Raw genomic sequence first — 19,120 nt, 5'->3', positions numbered from 1 at the left:
AGAGCCGATGTTTGGCTCGAGCCCCTAATTGGAGATATTGAGAAGAAGAAAATGGAGAGCCATAGCTGCTTGACTCTGATGAATGACATAGTTCATTCTACTTTGAAGGTATTTTTCCTCTTCTTACCAACAAGTTTTTTTAATTATCTTCAATCTCTCATTTCTATGAGTTGTCTCTGTAGGCTAACCTTATTGGCACGGAATTAATGGGAAGAATTTCCCTTCTGGAAAGAAAAGCCCGTGAGTCTGAAAAGACTATCCACGAGGCCGAAGAAATAGCTAAGGGAGCCCAGCTTGAAGCAACCAATTGGAAGGAACAGTTTGAGAATGCTCAAGGGACCATAGAGGAGTTGCAAGAAAATAAAAACCTCCTGGAGCAGCAAAACCGTGGTTTGACTTCTGAACTGGCAACTGCCAAGGCTTCTTCAAGCCAATTTAAAAGAGACAAAGAGCTTTTGGAATGCTCTTTGTCAGAACAATTATCCAAGGCTAGTGAAGAAGTTAGGGAGCTTAAGGCACTTTTGGCTAAGAAAGAAGAGTATGCAGGAGAGTTAGTGCAAAGCTTGACTCAAGCTCAGGATGACTTACAGACCTCCTCTGACGAGATTCATGCCTTGAAGAGTTCTCATGCCTCTCTTGAAGCTTCCCTTGATTCCCATTTAGCTTAGCACCAAATCTTAAAAAACGATCTTGCTATGTGGGAAAAGGAATATGGACTTCTGGAGGAGAACTTCAACATAGAGGTGAGTTGGGCTTTCCTGAAATCTCGCCGTGATGCTTTGACGGAAGCTACTCAGGAAGGTTTTGACTTGAAGTCTGAACTGGCCAAAGTCGTAGATACCATCGAGAAAAGTCAACAATCTACTGATACTCCTTCTCCTATACTTGAAGCTCATGGAACGGATGAACTTTTAAATGAAGAAGTGGCTACTGCAGCAATTGGGGTTGCAATTGCTGCTCCCGAGGGTGAAACTTCTGATGTTCCAAACCCTTCAGTGACTAGCTGAAAATGAAATTGTTGTAAAGGATCTTTTGATGAAGTCCCCAGTTATCATAATGGGGCATTTGTATAAAACAAATATTTTATTGACTAAGTTTGTACTTAGTTTTTTTTTATATTAAGAAGTTTTATCTGTACTTCTGTATATTCTATTCTTGCCTATTTATCTAGGACTTATGGAATAACTTAGCATTTTTATCCTTTTAAAATGCTTTATGATTCTTCTCATGAATTATCAATATGAGGCTTATAAAAGAGGGCCCTTTTATTTTATCGACACTTAATGAAGAAGACGTCTCAACTTCATAATGGTGTTATAATACGATGAAAGAAATAGGAATACACATATTTTGTATGAAACAACTTTTGCAAGTTTTTATTCATAAACTTTAACAAGTGTTTGACTATTACATGTATTACAATACATCTACAACTTTCTCGTAACTGTTTTTCTTGTAACAGATTTGTACATAACATAGAATAAACCAGGTTTTTCTTCATAACCTGTTTCAGTACATAGTCATGACCCTATCTTTATATATTAAGAAGGGTTTGAGAGATGACTTTGCTTATGAGTTTTGAGAGATGACTCTGTTATTCTCATAACCGCTGAAGACTTCGTAACTTTTACTTCAACACTTGACTCTGTTGTTCGATATTCGTATCTGCATTTCTACACGTATCTGTGTACAGTATTGTAGTCCCCCAAGTGTTTGAGCAGTGAAGTATGAAGCCTCGAGCACTTGTTTATTTCTTTTACTTTGGCCCTTTTTCCTGAAACAGAAAGATATACGGGACTCGAAGGTGCGATTATAGATGAAGACTGCCTAACTCGTGTACATTTCCATCGGATTAATTGTAACCCTGGGCTAGGAATTTAAGAATACTCCATTTTGCCTTGCAGGTTGTGACTCATCATTTGGCACGAGTTAGGGTATTTTGCCTAGCATCTAAAATCGTTAGTAAAATATTAATAATCCATGAGAGAAATTTTAACATGATGATACCTGACCGTAGGTACTTTCTCAAAAGTAATATCTTTTTAAGTGGACGGCATTCCAATGTGAGGGTAAAACTTTACCATCCATTGTCTCCAACTGGTATGCTCCTTTTCCCGCAATGCCACGGACTTTGTACGGTCCTTCCCATGTTGGACTTAGCTTTCCTGAGTTAGCAGCCTTTGCAGATTGGAACACCTTTTTAAGCACGAAGTCCCCAATTTTGAAAAATCTGAGGCGTGTTTTCCTATTGTAATATTGTTCTATTACTTGCTTTTGTGCTGTCATCTTTATCAATGCAGCTTCTCTTCTCCCTTTAAGTAAATCTAGGCTAACCCGAATCTCTTCATCATTAGATTCCTCCATTGCCTGATCGTACCGTGTGCTTGGCTCACCTATTTCAACTGGAATTAAGGCTTCCGCACCATAAACCATTGAAAATGGTGTTTCTCCAGTGCCTGTTTTGGTCGTTGTACGATAAGCCCATAATACTCCAGGTAACACCTCAGGCCAATTACCTTTTGAATCCTGTAACCTCTTCTTCAAGTTGTTGATAATGACTTTGTTAGTAGATTCTGCTTGTCCATTACCTACTGGATGGTATGGCGTAGACGTTATTCTTTTGATCTGCCAACTTCGAAGAAATTCTGTGATTTGAGCTCTAATGAATTGTGGTCCATTGTCACACACGATCTCCTTTGGTGCTCCAAAGTGGCTTATTATATTTCGCCATATGAAGTCTTTAACTTCTTTCTCTCGTACCTGTTTAAATGCCCCTGCTTCTACCCATTTAGTGAAATAATCTGTAAGTACAAGTAGAAACTTTACCTGACCTTTTGCTTGTGGAAGTGGACCTACGATATCCATTCCCCATTTCATAAAGGGCCACGGGGCTATAACAGGATGTAGTAACTCAGCTGGTCTGTGCATATTATTGTCGTACCTTTGACATTTATCACATTTGGACACGAAACTGGTTGCCTCTTCTTCCATCTTAGGCCAATAATATCCTGTGCGAATTAATGTTCTTACCAGTGACCGTCCCCCTGCGTGATTCCCACAATGTACTTCATGTACTTCTCTCATCACATATTCTGTTTGAGAGGGTCCGAGACACCTTGCTAGTGGTCCACCGAACATCTTTCGATAAAGATTTCCTTGATATAAACAATATCGTGCAGCTTTTTTGCGAAGCGCGTGAGCCTTTCCTTTGTCATTAGGCACGGTACCGTGCTATAAAAAGGCAACAATTTCGTTTCTCCAATCCCATGTTAGATGATTAAAATTTACCTCATTTTTATCAGATTCGAGAACGGAATGAAATAGATGTATGACTGAAGCATTTGTATTGTTTGCTACGTCTGCTGCGGATGCGAGATTTGCTAAAGCATCTGCCTCTACATTCTCATCTCTTGGGATCTGCACTACTTTCCAAGTTTGGAATTGCTTTATTAACTCCCGTACCTTTGCGAGGTATTCTTGCATTTGTGACTCTCTGGCTGTATAAGTCCCCAGCATTTGATTAACCACGAGTTGAGAATCACTCTTGATTATAATCTGTGTTATGCCGAGTTCTCGTGCCAATTCTAAACCTGCAATTACAGCCTCATACTCTGCTTAATTGTTAGTTATAGAATGACATTTTATAGCCTGTCTAATAGTCTCACCCGCAGGTGGTACGAGGACTATTCCTAGGCCTGCCCCTTTTACATTAGATGAACCGTCAGTGAATAAAACCCAAGTCCCCGGGTTCGCACCATTAAAAACTAGTAATTCTTTTTCTGCTTCTAAATGCATCCCCTGGCTAAAATCAGCCACGAAATCAGCTAGTACTTGAGACTTTATAGCGGTCCTGGGTTGATAAACATCTTCATATTCACTTAGTTTTATAGCCCATTTTGCTAATCTTCCTGAAAGTTCGTGTTTATGCAAAATATTTTGAAGCGTAAAAGCAGTAACTACATTAATGGGATGACATTGAAAATAAGGTCTTAATTTTCTAGATGCCATGATCAAAGCTAATGCTAATTTTTCTAGCTGTGGGTATCGTGTCTCAGCTTCCAATAAGGACTTATTTACATAATAAATAGGAGATTGTTTACCTTGGTCTTCGCGGACTAAAACAGCACTCACTGTGACTTCAGATACGGCCAGATAAATGAGAAGTTTTTCCCCCACTTTTGGTTTTGCCAACAACGGTGGTTTTGACAAATAAGTTTTCAAATTTCTAAGGGCTTGTTGACAGTCTTCATTCCATTCAAAATGATCTTGCTTTTTAAGTGCAGAGAAAAACTTAAAACACCTTTCTGAGGATTTGGAAATAAATCTCCCCAAAGCGGCAATTCTTCCCGTTAATCTTTGTACTTCCTTTTTATTAGTAAGGATATCAGGGATTTCTTCTATTGCTTTGATCTGAGAAGGATTCACTTCAATACTACGATTAGAAACAAGAAAACCCAAAAACTTACCTGATGCAACTCCAAATGCACATTTTTCTGGGTTGAGTTTCATATTAAATTTTCGCAAAATTTCAAAAGTAACAGATAGATGAGAAATATGATCATGAGATTGTTGGGTTTTGACGAGCATATCATCTATATATACCTCCATTGTTTTCCCTAAATGTTCTTGGAACATTTTGGTGACCAACCTTTGATAGGTTGCCCCAGCATTTTTGAGACCAAAGGGCATTACTTTATAACAGTAAGTCCCCCTCTCTGTGATGAAAGAAGTTTTTTCTTCATCACCAGGATCCATTTTAATTTGATTATACCCCGAGTATGCATCTAAAAAACTTAAAAGTTTATGACCTGCGGTTGCATCAATTAGTTGGTCTATATGCGGTAAGGGAAAGGAATCTTTTGGACAGGCTTTATTTAAATCGGTATAATCCACACAAACACGCCACTTACCATTTTTCTTGGGTACGACCACCGTGTTAGCTAACCAAGTAGGATACTTTACCTCACGGATTGATCCGATTTTTAATAATTTTTGGACTTCATCCTGAATCACCTGGTTCTTGAAAGCACCTTGCTTTCGTTTCTTTTGCTTTATTGGTGTGAAAGAAGGGTCCTCATTGAGTTTGTGAGTCATCACATTCGGTGGTATCCCTGTCATATCAGCATGGGACCAAGCAAAGCAGTCTAAGTTATCTTTTAAAAATTCAATTATCATACCTCGCATGTTTAAGCTTAAATTGGCCCCGACATAAACCTTCCGTTCAGGCCATTGATCAAATAACATCACTGCCTCAAGCTCTTCAATTGTCGTTTTGATACTTTCATTTTCTTCAGGTTCCTGAATTGTGTCAGGCCTTGAGTCCAAATCTGTCTTTTCTTGTTCAGTTGAAGTTTGATCTTTTTTACCTTCAACTGTTTCCTGTAATTGCTATTTTTCTTTATTTACGGCGCTCGTACTCGTTACAGCGTTGACACTTATAGCCATCTGTTGATCCCCACGAATTTGGCAAATTCCCCATGGTGATGGGAATTTAATAACCTGATGTAGAGTTGATGGGACAACATCCATATCGTGTATCCATGGTCTCCCCATTATCATATTGTAGGCCATTTCCATATCAACTACCTGAAATTTAGTTTCCTTCACAACACCCATAGCAAAAGTTGTTAGAATTACCTCACCTTTTGTTACTACACTTGGATTGTCGAAGCCTGACAAGGTGTGCGCCTTGGGTATCATTTTGTCTTCAGCTTGCATTTCCCGTAGTACCCTTAGCAATATAATATTTACAGAGCTCTCTGGATCAATCAAAACTCGTTTTACATTAGTATCATGTACAAGTAAAGATATTACCAGTGCGTCATTATGTGGAGTTGTCACTCCTTCGGTATCTACGTCATCGAACGAAATACTTTTATTTTCAAGGACCTGCCTTTCCCGTGTGTAATTGTTACCTTAGAAACCTTGTTGGAGGCTGTGTAGGTTATGCCGTGAATATCTTCTCCCCCGCTTATGACATTCACTGTCCTCTTGGGTGAAGGAGGTTGTGGTGGCTCTTGCCTGTTTTTCATATAAGCTTGTTTTCCTTTCTCACTAAATAACTCGGTGAGGTACTCTTGCTTCAATAGATGATCCACTTCACTCTGCAGGAATCTACATTCTGAAGTTTTGTGCTCGTGATCGTTGTGGAATTCGCACCAATGATCTGGATTGCGTCTATTTGGATTTGACCGCATCTCTTTTGGCCACCGTACCTTATCTCCCATGCTTCTTAAAACAGCTACGAGCTCGGAGGTAGAGACATTAAAATTATATCCGCCGAATCGTGCCTTTAAACTTCTATCATCTTCTCGTGATTCTTGTCTATTCCGATCATTCCTGAACTTTGAAGAAGATCCAGAATCCCGGTTCCTCAATTTTTGATCATATTGCTGGCTATCTTGTTTCGACCGTGAGTCTTTTCCTGCAGGTCCCATATATGGATCGTACCTGTTTTTACCTGATCTTTTTTCGGTTTCTGATCTTCGGGGACCGCCCCTTTCTTCATGATGAAATTTAGGTACGGTATCTTCTTCAATTCGTAGCTCCGTACTATACCTGTTGTAAACATCATTCCACGTGGTTGCAGGAAATTCTCGAAGGCTTTCTTTGAGTCATCTCGTGGCTTCAGAACTTTTGTCATTTAAATTACTTGCAAAGGCTATTGCAGCCCAATTGTCAGGCACACGAGGTAGAGTCATTCTTTCACGCTGGAATCTATCAACAAAGTTTCTAAGCAACTCTGAATCCCCTTGTTTGATTTTGAAAATATCTTCCATTCTTTTCTCAACCTTTTGTGCTTCCGAATGTGCTTTAATAAAAGAATCTGCAAGCTCAGCAAAAGAATTAATAGAATTTTCAGATAAAAGAGAATACCAGGTTAATGCACCCTTGGTGAGTGTTTCTCCAAATTTCTTGACCAATACTGATTCAATTTCTTGTTTGGTCAAGTCGTTGCCTTTTACGCCTGTTGTAAATGCAGTCACGTGGTCATGTGGGTCTGTAGTACCATCATATTTCGGGATGTTAGGCATTTTGAACTTTTCGGAATTGGAAGGGGAGCAGCACTAGGCTTCCATGGTTGTTGTGAGTATTTGTCCATGTCTACTCCTTTTATTACAGGCGGAACTCCAGGGATTTGTTCAATACGCTCATTTTGTTCCTTAATCTGTTTCTGCAAGGTTAGTACTAAATTTTGCAAATATGAATTATTTGAATTACCTGGTCCCCCTTCCTGTGGTTCACTGGGGGTTACTCCGTTTCCAGAATTATCAAGACCAGAACGGGGATTCTCCAATGTATTATTATTAGGAGTTGGTGTGGGTGGTGCAGCAGGCAATTGACTAACAAGTGCCTGAAGAGCTTTGCTGACCTGTGCATCAATTAGCTTTTGTAAAGCTTCAGTTGTAACTCCTTCAAAATGCTCAGATTGCTCTTGTTGATCAGCACGACATGAGTGCCTTCACGAGATTGACGTGGTGAATTTAGAGGAGAGGGAACCACGTCATCTTGATTTTGATGTATTTGATTCTCATGGTTTCCCAATGTGTTACTACTGTTGTTGTCGGTGTTGTTGTTTGACATGGTGACGACAATAGATAAGATATAGCTTAAAAGAAAAGATTGTCAGAGTCCCGGCAACGGAACCAATTTGTTTAACCAAAAATCTGAGTCTTTGGTCAAAGCTAAAAAGAAATTCGGGTTACTGATAATCAAGAGACAAAAATAAAATACTTTTGAGAATGATGGTAAAACAGCAAATAGTTTTGTATTTCAATGAATTCTCAATAGTATTCCGTGTCCTTACAAATGATGATACTTCTTCCTTTTATAGATAATTCTAGGTAAAGGAATGAAGCCTCAGCTTTAATGATATAATTATGAGTAATAAATGACATTAAATAAGCCGTTATACAATCATTCCTATTAAATACCAATTTTGTAACGTATCAAGTATTTAATAATGAATTTGGACTCCTTTCTGTCATCAGATATTTGTCTTTAATGTCTTCTAATCCGTTGGCCGTAAATAATTTAAATTGGTACGAGACTCGTATCTATACTTCGTCTCGTGCCTATTTAAATTCTTTTTCCCGTGGCTGTCTCCATCCGTGCCTCTTAGTCAATTGTTGCGCTTTGACCATTTAACTAAATCACGTGTCATGCCACATCATCTTTAATATAAACTCAGTTTTTTTCCAATACAAATAGGTCACTAGCTTAGTTTATGTGCCTAAGTGAAAAATTCGGACACTTTTAAGCCGCCTAAAATAAGAATATAACACTTTTAAATTTGGTGTAAAATTAAATTTTACTGGAAAAATTTGTTTACGTGGCTGTTGTTCCCTTCAAAAGATGAAAGAAATAGTATTATTTTTCAACTCTTAAAGTGACTTTTACACTTACTTGGACACGTGGCAAGACTTTACTGAAGGCACATCTATCAGAGCGAATTCAGACCCATATGTTATGCAGTAATATAGATATAATTCTTTTTAAAAATTATTATTAAAGTAGGTATTTCCTATATAACTAGTCATACTTTATTATTGACCGCAAATAATCCTACATTATTATTCACCATGTAAGCAAAAGCATACATTATATCATTTGTATAATTAATCGATGAAACAAACAACCCCATATTGTTACACGAAAATCTATCTCATACAAAATTTTGTATAGATTTTCGATAAACTTATGAGAGTATTATTGATGTAGAATTTAAAACTATTACAACAAAAACTGACCAAGTGAAGTTTGGTAAGGGTAGTGAGTACGCAGCCTTACCCTACTTTGTAAAGATAGAAAGCCTATTCCGATATATCCTAGGCTCAGGAAAGCAAAGTCACATAGTCGAAAATAAATACAATAACAAATAAACCACAAAAGAAAATAGAAACACAAAGCAATACCGATAACAACAAGAAAACTAAAGCAACGAAACAGCTAGTAGTAATACAAATATAAGTATAAGGAAGTACGAGAGTTATATACATACTACAGGAAAGACAATGATAAATTCAAGACTACCTACTAGCCTTCTACCCTAGTTCTCGATTTCTGCACCTTACTATCCAAGGCCATGTCCTCGGTAAGCTACAGATGTGCTATGTCCTGTCTTATTACCTCTCCTCAATACTTCTTTGGTCTGCTTCTCCCTCTCCTTAGGTCCACCAAGGTCAGCCTCCCACACCGTCTCACTGGGGCATCTGGAGCTCCTCGTAATATGCCTGAACCATCTTAGTCTCACTTCGTGCAACTTGTCCACCACGGAAGCCACTCCGACCTTGTCCTGAATATCATCATTCCTAACCCTATCTCTCTTACTATTCCCAAACATCTATCTCAATATCCTTATTTTTAATACTTTTAACTTTTGGACATGAGAGCTCTTGACTGGCCAACACTCTGCCCCATACAATATTCCAACTAGTCGTGATGACACCTAACCCAACCGTCTAAGTAAGACAATATAACAAAAATCCAATTTCAAATGAGATTTACTGAGAAAATAATGATGATATAACTAAACTCTTATATAACAACCCAAGGACTGGTAGTACAAATCATGAGCTTCTAAGATTTAGAGTTTACAAAGCTGGTATGAAATAAATACATCATCTGTTCGAAACGTACAAAAATAGATTTATAAATCTAAAGCTACCAAGAACAAAAGGCAGCTATAACCGGAATATAGGTACATCATCAATGCCAGCTCCCACCATACACAACAACATTAACTCCAAAATCTGCACGTAATGTGCAGAAGTGTAGTATGAGTACAACTAACCCCATGTACTCAATAAGTAACAAACTTAACCTTAGGTTGAAAGTAGTGACGAGCTTGGACAACGGTCAGAGTACAACACCAATAGCCAAGAACAACTCGTAATAATAAGATACAAGTAGTACAAGCAATAACTCAAAGATACTATGCTCAACTTGTTCACAGTTAGGGAAAATAGGCATGCTTTTCAGGTATAACAATAAAACGCAAATTGCACCGAAATCACCAAAATATGAGTAAATATGAAAACTATAATTTTTCCCAAAATCTTTCAACAACAGATAAGATATTTCATTCTCAGATAGCATGAGGAAAGTACATCTTTATGCCTATATGTCAATGGGCATGTGAAGTCATGAATGTCACAAAATCGTGTAGCATGAGGAAATGCGTCTTTATGCCTACATGCCAAGTATGCATGTCAAATGTAGTGCATCACAATGATGAGTTCATGTACTCACACTCTCAGATTACTCAATCTCACTATCTCACACTCAATCACTCGGTACACTCAATCATTCGGCACTCGGTACTCGTCACTCGGAACTTGCACTCACTGCTAGTATGTCAGACTTCGGAGGGACGGATCCTGCCCAAGCGCTAATATAAGCCAACATGGCTTGCTATAGTGTGAAACCCGATCCCATCATGAATCAATAAAACCTACTGCGGCATGCAGCGTGATCCCATCATGAATCAATAAAACTGTTGCGGTGTATAGTCCAATCCCAAAAATATCACCCACAATCAGGCCCTCGACCTCAACTCAGTCATCAATCTCTCCAATCTCTCGGGATCACAAATCTCATGCCAATCATCCCAAACAATGATACATGATGTAACAATACATGATAATAGAGACTGAGATATGATATGCAAATGAATAAATATGACTAAGTATGAAATTACAATTTAAGCAAATAACTCAACAGTAGAAATGACCTCAGTGGGTCCTAACAAAATTAGCATATAACCTAAACATGGTTTCTAACATAGATCACAACTGAATTGCTCTAGAGCACGTAGAAATTTCATGGATAGAAACAAGATTTGGTAAATACACAGTACCACAAAATCCGCCAAGTCATAATTTCCACAATACATGCCCGCACGCCCGTCACCTAGCATGTGTGTCACCTCAACACAAAATACATAACACGTATGTTCAGGGATTCATACCCTCATCACCAAGTTTAGAAGTGTTATTTACCTTGAACAAGCCGAATCCAATACCGATCTAGCCAAACAATACTCTAGAAACACCATCCCGTGCGTATCGACCTTCGAACAACTCAAAACTAGCCAAAAATAACTCACAAACATCAAATAATGTCAAAGAAAACAAACTCAATGGATAAAGGTGTAATCTTCACTCAAAAGCCCAAATTCAACTAAAAAGTCAAACTCGGGCCCGTATCTCAGAATCCGACGAAACTCACAAAATCCAACAACCTATTCAATTACAAGTACAACCATACTAGTTTCCCTCAAATTTGACTCTGAATCGATATTCAAAACTCAAAAATTCACTTTATGAAATTTTAGACAAAAATCCCCAAATTTAACTTTGAAATCATCAATCAAATGCCAAAAACAAAGATGGATTCATGAAATATAACAAAAATTGAGTATGGAACACTTACCCCAATCTATGTGGTGAAAATCACCTCCAAAATCGCCCAAATCCGAGTTCCCCAACTCAAAATATGACCAAATAAACAAACTCTCGATATTATATGTTTCTGCCCGGCTGTTCTACCTCGTTTCTTGTGCTAAATTATCCCGAAACTCATTTTTGATGCCTCCAATGAATTTCTCATGAAACTACAGTCAAGTTAGGCTTTTGAATACTCCTTCTTACCTTATAATAAAGGAGATATGTTGGTTTCAATATTTGGAAATAGTGCAGATTATTAAATACGAATCCAATGGCAATTTCATAATTAATCTAAAAAATCTGGCAACCCAATTTTTAGTAAAATGACCACAAATTCCTTATACGATATCGAAACTTGATGATTCCAGTTGTTGTGGTTCCAAAATTACGATACATAATGGTTTAGTTGAAACACAAATCAAAGGCCGTTTTGCTCAATATGGTAACCTTTATGCTCAAATCGACGTCAAAACCGAAAACAATCACCATACAATCCAAACTTATCCAAACCTCATTAGAATTTAACCAAACTTTGTGGACATGTCCAAGATCATCATACAAACCTATTGGAATAATTAAAACCCGATTCCGAGTCCGTTTCAACTTCGGTCATCCCTAAATGGATAAATGGCCTTACAAAAGTCCACAATGATCTAACCATAGCACGTACTACCATCTAGCTAACTTTGTCCACATCTTCACAGTTTGCAACCCCGAAATAATCTGCTTTTGAGAACTCCCAGTCTTCAAATCCGTAGAACACATGAATCACCATAGCCGATCCTAACTCCACCACTCGAATGACTAACACATCTCTCATACATAATTATCCCCACGAGAAATACTTCTATAATTCTTCCATGCCACATAGCAAAATCTGAATATCAGCAGTCGATCAACCAGGCGAGTACCACAATACCAATGAAGCATCCATAAGTCAAAACACAATGTGCCTTCTGAAATGCACAACCTTCTTAGGCAATACCTAGTAATAGCATTCATCTAGTCATCTGAAACCATCCATGTTGTCTAGGAATTCATAACCTTCCTTCAAAACTGAACTGTGGCCTTGCACATGCAAATCTCAATCCCACAGGACGCACTGAATCCATCATGCCATTATATGAAAAGCATAAAAATCTCATAATCAACTTTGAGTCACCAGCAGAATACATACCCGACCAGTTAGAAACCTTCCATTTGATCCCATCTAGGAGAAAATCACAATGCGCAACATGGTCCTCACGTCGGTAGGAAATGTCCATCTCAAACCTTGGTAGAAACCATCGAGAACTCTTCGAAACCCATTTGCATGTAACCAAGCCATCAGAACTGAATCTCTTTAACCCAACCAAGCCACGCGTCGCCAAACACAAGAGTATTATTACAAAAAACCTGTAGATACTCACCACATCATAAGTACCCAAAGAACACATCATTATCCATTACCATGTTGATCCAATCTACTACCAAGATGTCCTATTTCTTTGATTTGCTTCCGAATTACCCTTAAGTTGACACTTCTCCTTGCCATAACACCACGATCCTTACCAGAAACTCACCACAAGAAATCCTATCATAAAACCACACCGCCCTAAGGCCCATAAGTCGTTGTATTCCCTCTTAAGCACCCCAAAAGTACCACAAGTGAGACACCCACTCTGAAGAGACCTTCTGTAAATTTAAAGTCATTCCTTTTACATTTTTGATACTGAAATGTAGAATCCATTGTGATATAGAAATACCGCAAGTCCCCATACCATCTAATGAAAATCTCAGATCTTAGCCATATACAAATCCGGAAAATCCTCAAATGCCACATATGAATCTTGAATCCATTAGAACCTTCTCGAGAGTCATCTACTCTGCTCAAATCTCAATTACACTGCCCAAACGGGTCGAACGAGCTGTGCCCCATTAGCACAATAACACCCAAAGAAGTAATCTACCTCTAAGTAACCGAGTAAGTTCCTCATGTGCTCTACATCCTTCATGAATAACAACTCAAATCATTCCATGATCTCCATATACCCATAAAGTGTAATACACCATGCATCTAGAAATTTCCTTGCTTAAGTCATCCTCAAAACCAATCTCTACGAGTCATAACAGATCCATAAATATGCCTCAGACCAAAACAAATAAACCACATAACTATGCAATCAAATTGTCGATAGCAGACTCCCCCACGTGGCTCAAAGCCATAGAACAAAACATTTGATAACTCACAATACCCATACTTTATTACTGCCATAATCCCGCACTGAGATTAAACTAAATCCTTCGTAAGCTCATGCAACACAAATCATAAAATACCTCAAATCATCTGGTAATCTCACATTCAACCTCGTGATAGTTAGGTCAACTTTCTCAATCGACCCAAACTCAAATCACAACACATATATCCCAATGGTAGAAAGAAACTCTCCACATAACATCATAAGGATCACATATCCGTAGACCACCACGCATGAGATAACCCACCTGTTTAGCCTCAAATTGGCATTTCACTACGCCCTACCATGGCCATAACCAGCATGCAATCACTTAACCTTCCCAAGTTTAAACTATTCAACAAGACATAAAAATCTACTTCATCCCATAGTTGGAAAACATGAAAGATCCCTCAACATGATCATAACTCGAGACTGTGAAACACATCAAGATAGAAATCAAGCATCCAATAGTCCTTTTCAGATCCCAAGCAACCCTTCTCGTGACATTCAAACCATCTGAACACATCCCGTAGTCACAAAACAATTATTATATAGCTATCCAATCACTCACTGAGCCATCAATCCCGCTCTTAGGGACACAATCGGACATATGAGTCCAAATCACATACTCACGCAACTAAAACCACCAAGCCCAAGCTGTGGTCCAAACTGGGCCTCAAGTCCTCTAGACTGGCCCATCACCAAAACATAGAAAACATATCTTGAACCTTATCCACAGAATCCAAAAGTCGTCGAAGCACAGCTGATACCGAGCACTCACATACGCATATGAGTGAGTGGAAGGAATTCAAAGAGATAGGCTTCAAGTTGAATCAATGTTGCATGATAAGGAAAGAAAGACGGGAAGTTTATCCTAAATGCCTTGTACCCTCTCGAAGATAGATATGGACATCATCATATCAATCCACAAGACTCTACTAGACACTTTCTCATGACTCGTAGAACCTACGAACCTAGAGCTCTGATACCAACTTGTCACGATCCAAAATCTAACTAGTCGTGATAGCACCTAACTCAACCCACTAGGTAAGCCAATTTAATAAAAATCCAATTTCAAATGAGATTTATTGAGAAAATAATGATGAAATAACTGAACTCTTATAAAACAACCCAAGGACTGGTAGTACAAATCATAAGCTTCTAAGATTTAGAGTTTACAAAGCCGGTAAGAAGTAAATACATTATTTGTTCGAAATGTACATAAACAGATTTATAAATTTAAAACTACCAAGAACAAGAGGCAGCTATAACCGGAACGCAAGTACATCTTCAATGTCAGCTCCCGCCATACACAATAACATTAGCTCCAAAATCTACACGCAAGGTGTAGAAGTGTAATATGAGTACAACCGACCCCATGTACTCAATAAGTAACAAACCTAACTTTAGGTTGAAAGTAGTGACGATCTTGGACAACGGTCAGAGTCCAATACCAATAGCTAAGAACAACTCGTAATAATAAGATAAAAGCAGTACAAATAATAACTCAAAGATATGATACTCAGCTCATTCACAGTTACTGAAAATAGGCATGCTTTTTAGGTATGATAATATAACGCAAATCTTTCACCGAAATCACCGAAATATGAGTAAATCTGAAAACTGTAATATCCCAAAAACTTTCAATAACAGATAAGATAATTCATTCTCAGATAGCATGAGGAAAGTACATCTCTATGCCTATATGTCAATGGGCATGTAAAGTCATGAATGTCACAACACCGTGTAGCAAGAGGAAATGCATCTCTATGCTTACGTGCCAAGTATGCATGTCAAATGTAATGCATCACAGTGAAGAGTTCATGTACGCACACTCTCAGAGTACTCAATCTCACTATCTCACACTTAATCACTTGGTACACTCCATCACTCGGCACTCGGCACCTGCAATCACTGCTGATATGTTAGACTTCGGAGGAGCGGATCCTGCCCAAGTGCTAATACAAGCCAACATGGCCTGCTGCGACGTATATCCTGATCCCATCATAAATCAATAAAAACTGCTACGACGTGCAGCTCGATCCCATCATGAATCAATAAAGCCTACTGCGACATGCAACCCGATCTCATAAATATCCATCACAATTAGGCTATCGGCCTCAATTCAGTCATCAATCTCTCGGGCTAACAAATCTCATGCCAGTCAGTCCAAACAATGATACATGATGTAATAATACATGATAATAGAGACTGAGATATGATATACAAATGAATGAATATGACTAAGTAAGAAATTACAATTTAAGCAAATAACTCAATAACAGAAATGACCTCAGTGGGTCCTAAAAAAATAAGCATATAGCCTAAACATGGTTTCTAACATGGATCATAGCTCAATTATCCTAGCATGTAGAAATTTCAAGGATAAAAATAAGATTTGGTAACTACACAGTACAACAGAATCCACCGAGTCATAATTCCCACGATGCACGCCCACACACCATCACCTAGCATGTGCGTGATCTCAACACCAAACACATAACACGTATGTTTAGGGATTCATACCCTCAGCACCAAGTTTAGAAGTGTTACTTACCTCGAACAAGCTGAATCCAATACCTAGTAAGCCAAACAATACTCCAAAAATGTCATCCCGTACGTACCGACCTCTGAACAACTCAAAACTAGCCAAAAGTAACTCAAAAACATCAATAATACCAAAGGAAACAAACCCAATCGATAAAGGCTGAATCTTTAATAAAAAATCCAAAGTTAACTAAAAAGTCAAACACGGGCCCGCACCTCAGAATCCGACGAAACTCACAAAATCCGATAAGCCATTTAATTATGAGTCCAACCATACTAGTTTCACTCAAATCCGATTCCGAATTTATGTTTAAAACTCAAATTTAGACAAAAATCCCCAAATTTCACTTTGAAATCATCAATCAAATGCCAAAAACGAAGATGGATTCACGAGATATAACAAAAACAGAGTATAGAACACTTACTCCAATGTATATGGTGAAAATCACCTCCAAAATCACCCAAATCCGAGCTCTCCAACTCAAAATATGACCAAATAAACAAACCCTCGATATTATATGCTTCTGCTCAGCTATTTTGCCTCGCTTTTTGTACCAAACGATCCCATAACTCACTTTTGATACCTCCAATGGATTTCTCGTTATATTCCAGTGAAGTTAGGCTTTTTAATCACTCTATTTGACTCTATAATGAAGGAGATATGTTGGTTTCAATATTTAAAAATAATGTAGATTTTTAAGTATGAATGTAGTAGCATTTTTGTAATTAATCTGAAAAATCTGACAATCCAATTCTTAGTAAAATGGCCATATATTCCTCATACGATGTCGAAACTTGATGATTTTAGTTGCTGTAATTTCAAAATTACGATACAGATATAATGGTTTAGTCGAAACACAAATCAAAGGCCATTTGCTTAATATAATAACCTTTATGCTCAAATCGATGTCGAAATCGAAAACAATCACCATACAACCCAAACTTATCTAAACCTCATCAGAATTTAACCAAACTTTGTGAAAATGTCCAAAATCATCATACAAACCTATTGGAATAATTAAAATCCGATTCCAAGTTCGTTTACCCAAAAGTCAAACCTTGGTCAACTTTTCCAACTTAAAGCTTCTAAAATGAGAATCATTCTTCCAAATCAATCCCGAACTTCACGAAAATCGAAACCAACCATATAAGCACGTCATAATACATAATATGAAACTACTCAAAGTCTTAAACTACCGATGGAAAGCTAAGCTCAAAACGACCGGTCGGGTCGTTACATCATGGGAAAGTTAGAATTTGTATATAGTAAGTCAATACTGGGTCGATCGAGACTCTTTCTTAGTGATATGGAACAATAGCATCGAATCATACTGGCACAGAAGAAGAAGTGGTTCCATCCTACCGACGAGACAATTCGATTTTTAGCCAGCTTGAAAGCTTGTCTTTTTTTATTTAATTCATCCACCCACGCTTTCACCCCCTATAGTGGTGGGGGGTTTGGCTTGACCCCTACCTTTTATACTAAAAATATAATATTACATTGGAGGGGGACATAAAACCAATATCTCCCGAAAAGGTACAACACCCAAAAATAGAGTTATTGAAATGTACCAAGGCTAAAGTGTGCAAGCACATTTAATAAAAGAAATAGAAGAGCTATTGCCAGCAATATTCCTTAACAATGGCTCCTCTTTGGCAGATCATGGAGGTTCGAAGAACCAACCTGAATGTTTTTTTGCCTTTATTCTAAAGGTTGGAATTTGCATCCTATCCAATCTGTGAGCTCCTTTAATCTCATTGGATAATTCATTTTCTGTCAAGTAAATTTCCTTATCAGTGATGGTGTTGGCATACTTAGATAGTAGGTCGACAACTCCATTACCTTCTCTTAAGCAATATTTTATCGTGATATCTTGTTATTTTATCATGTTTTAAATTTGTGTAATGAAGTCCTGTAGCTTCCATGGTATCTTAGATTTGCCCAAAATCATGTTACCACCAAAAGGGAGTCCATTTCTAGCGTAAGCTGTTGTAGATTTTTTTGGCAACACCATATAATATCTTGAAGGGCAGCTTGGGCCTCTGAATAATTATTAGTCAAGAATTAGATTGGTGCTACAAATGCCATCACCATGTAACCGTTTCTGTTCCTAACAACACCTCCAGTTCCTGCTCTATTCAAGTTATTCATGTAGCTTCCATCCGTATTGAGCTTTCAGGCTCCCTCTAGTTTTTCCCATTTGACTATGGCACTTGATAATTTAGGCTTGTAATTTTTTACCACTTGGCAGACTTTGATCCAGTTCCATTCCCAGTCCGTTTTGCTAAACTTCTTCCCGATGGAAACTTTAACCTGAAAAAGAACTTGTTGGTAAATTCTAGAAATAAATATAGAATTATGACCATATTTTTTTCCGCATCTTGCTTGCCATAGTTCCCAGCAAACTATTGTTAGAGTGATTTGCAGTAGATATATGTGAATTATGTTTGTTGCTTGTTTGTTCCACTAGTATTTAAATATATTTAGAATAGTCCATCCTTGCGCGGATATATTCTTCCATATTTTCCTAGCTATTTCACCTAAAACAAAAACTTGGTTCATAGTTTCTTCTTCTGGCATCCTGCATCAAACAAATCTAGAAACAATGTTCATGTTAAATTTTTTAATAATATCATCGAGCGACAATCAGCCTTTTAAAATTCTCCAAAAATAGTTGCTTCCTTGGTTGATTTTCCCAAAAATGTTAGTATCTACTTTTTCTCTCAATTCTAGTAGATTCCTCCATGTATAGGAGTCTTTGGAGTGTAGCACTTTGGACAGAGGGTTTGATCTCGGGCAGTATTTGGCTTTTAAAAACTTGGTCCATAGGTTGTCTTTCACTCTGAATCGCCACCATCTTTTTGCCGAAAATGAGTTACAAATGTCTTGGAGCTTTTTAAAACCAACAC

Source organism: Nicotiana tabacum, chromosome 1 (genome assembly GCF_000715075.1).
Source record: "Nicotiana tabacum cultivar K326 chromosome 1, ASM71507v2, whole genome shotgun sequence".
Classification (NCBI taxonomy): domain Eukaryota; kingdom Viridiplantae; phylum Streptophyta; class Magnoliopsida; order Solanales; family Solanaceae; genus Nicotiana; species Nicotiana tabacum.
Note: the sequence above shows the minus strand (reverse complement) of the source record.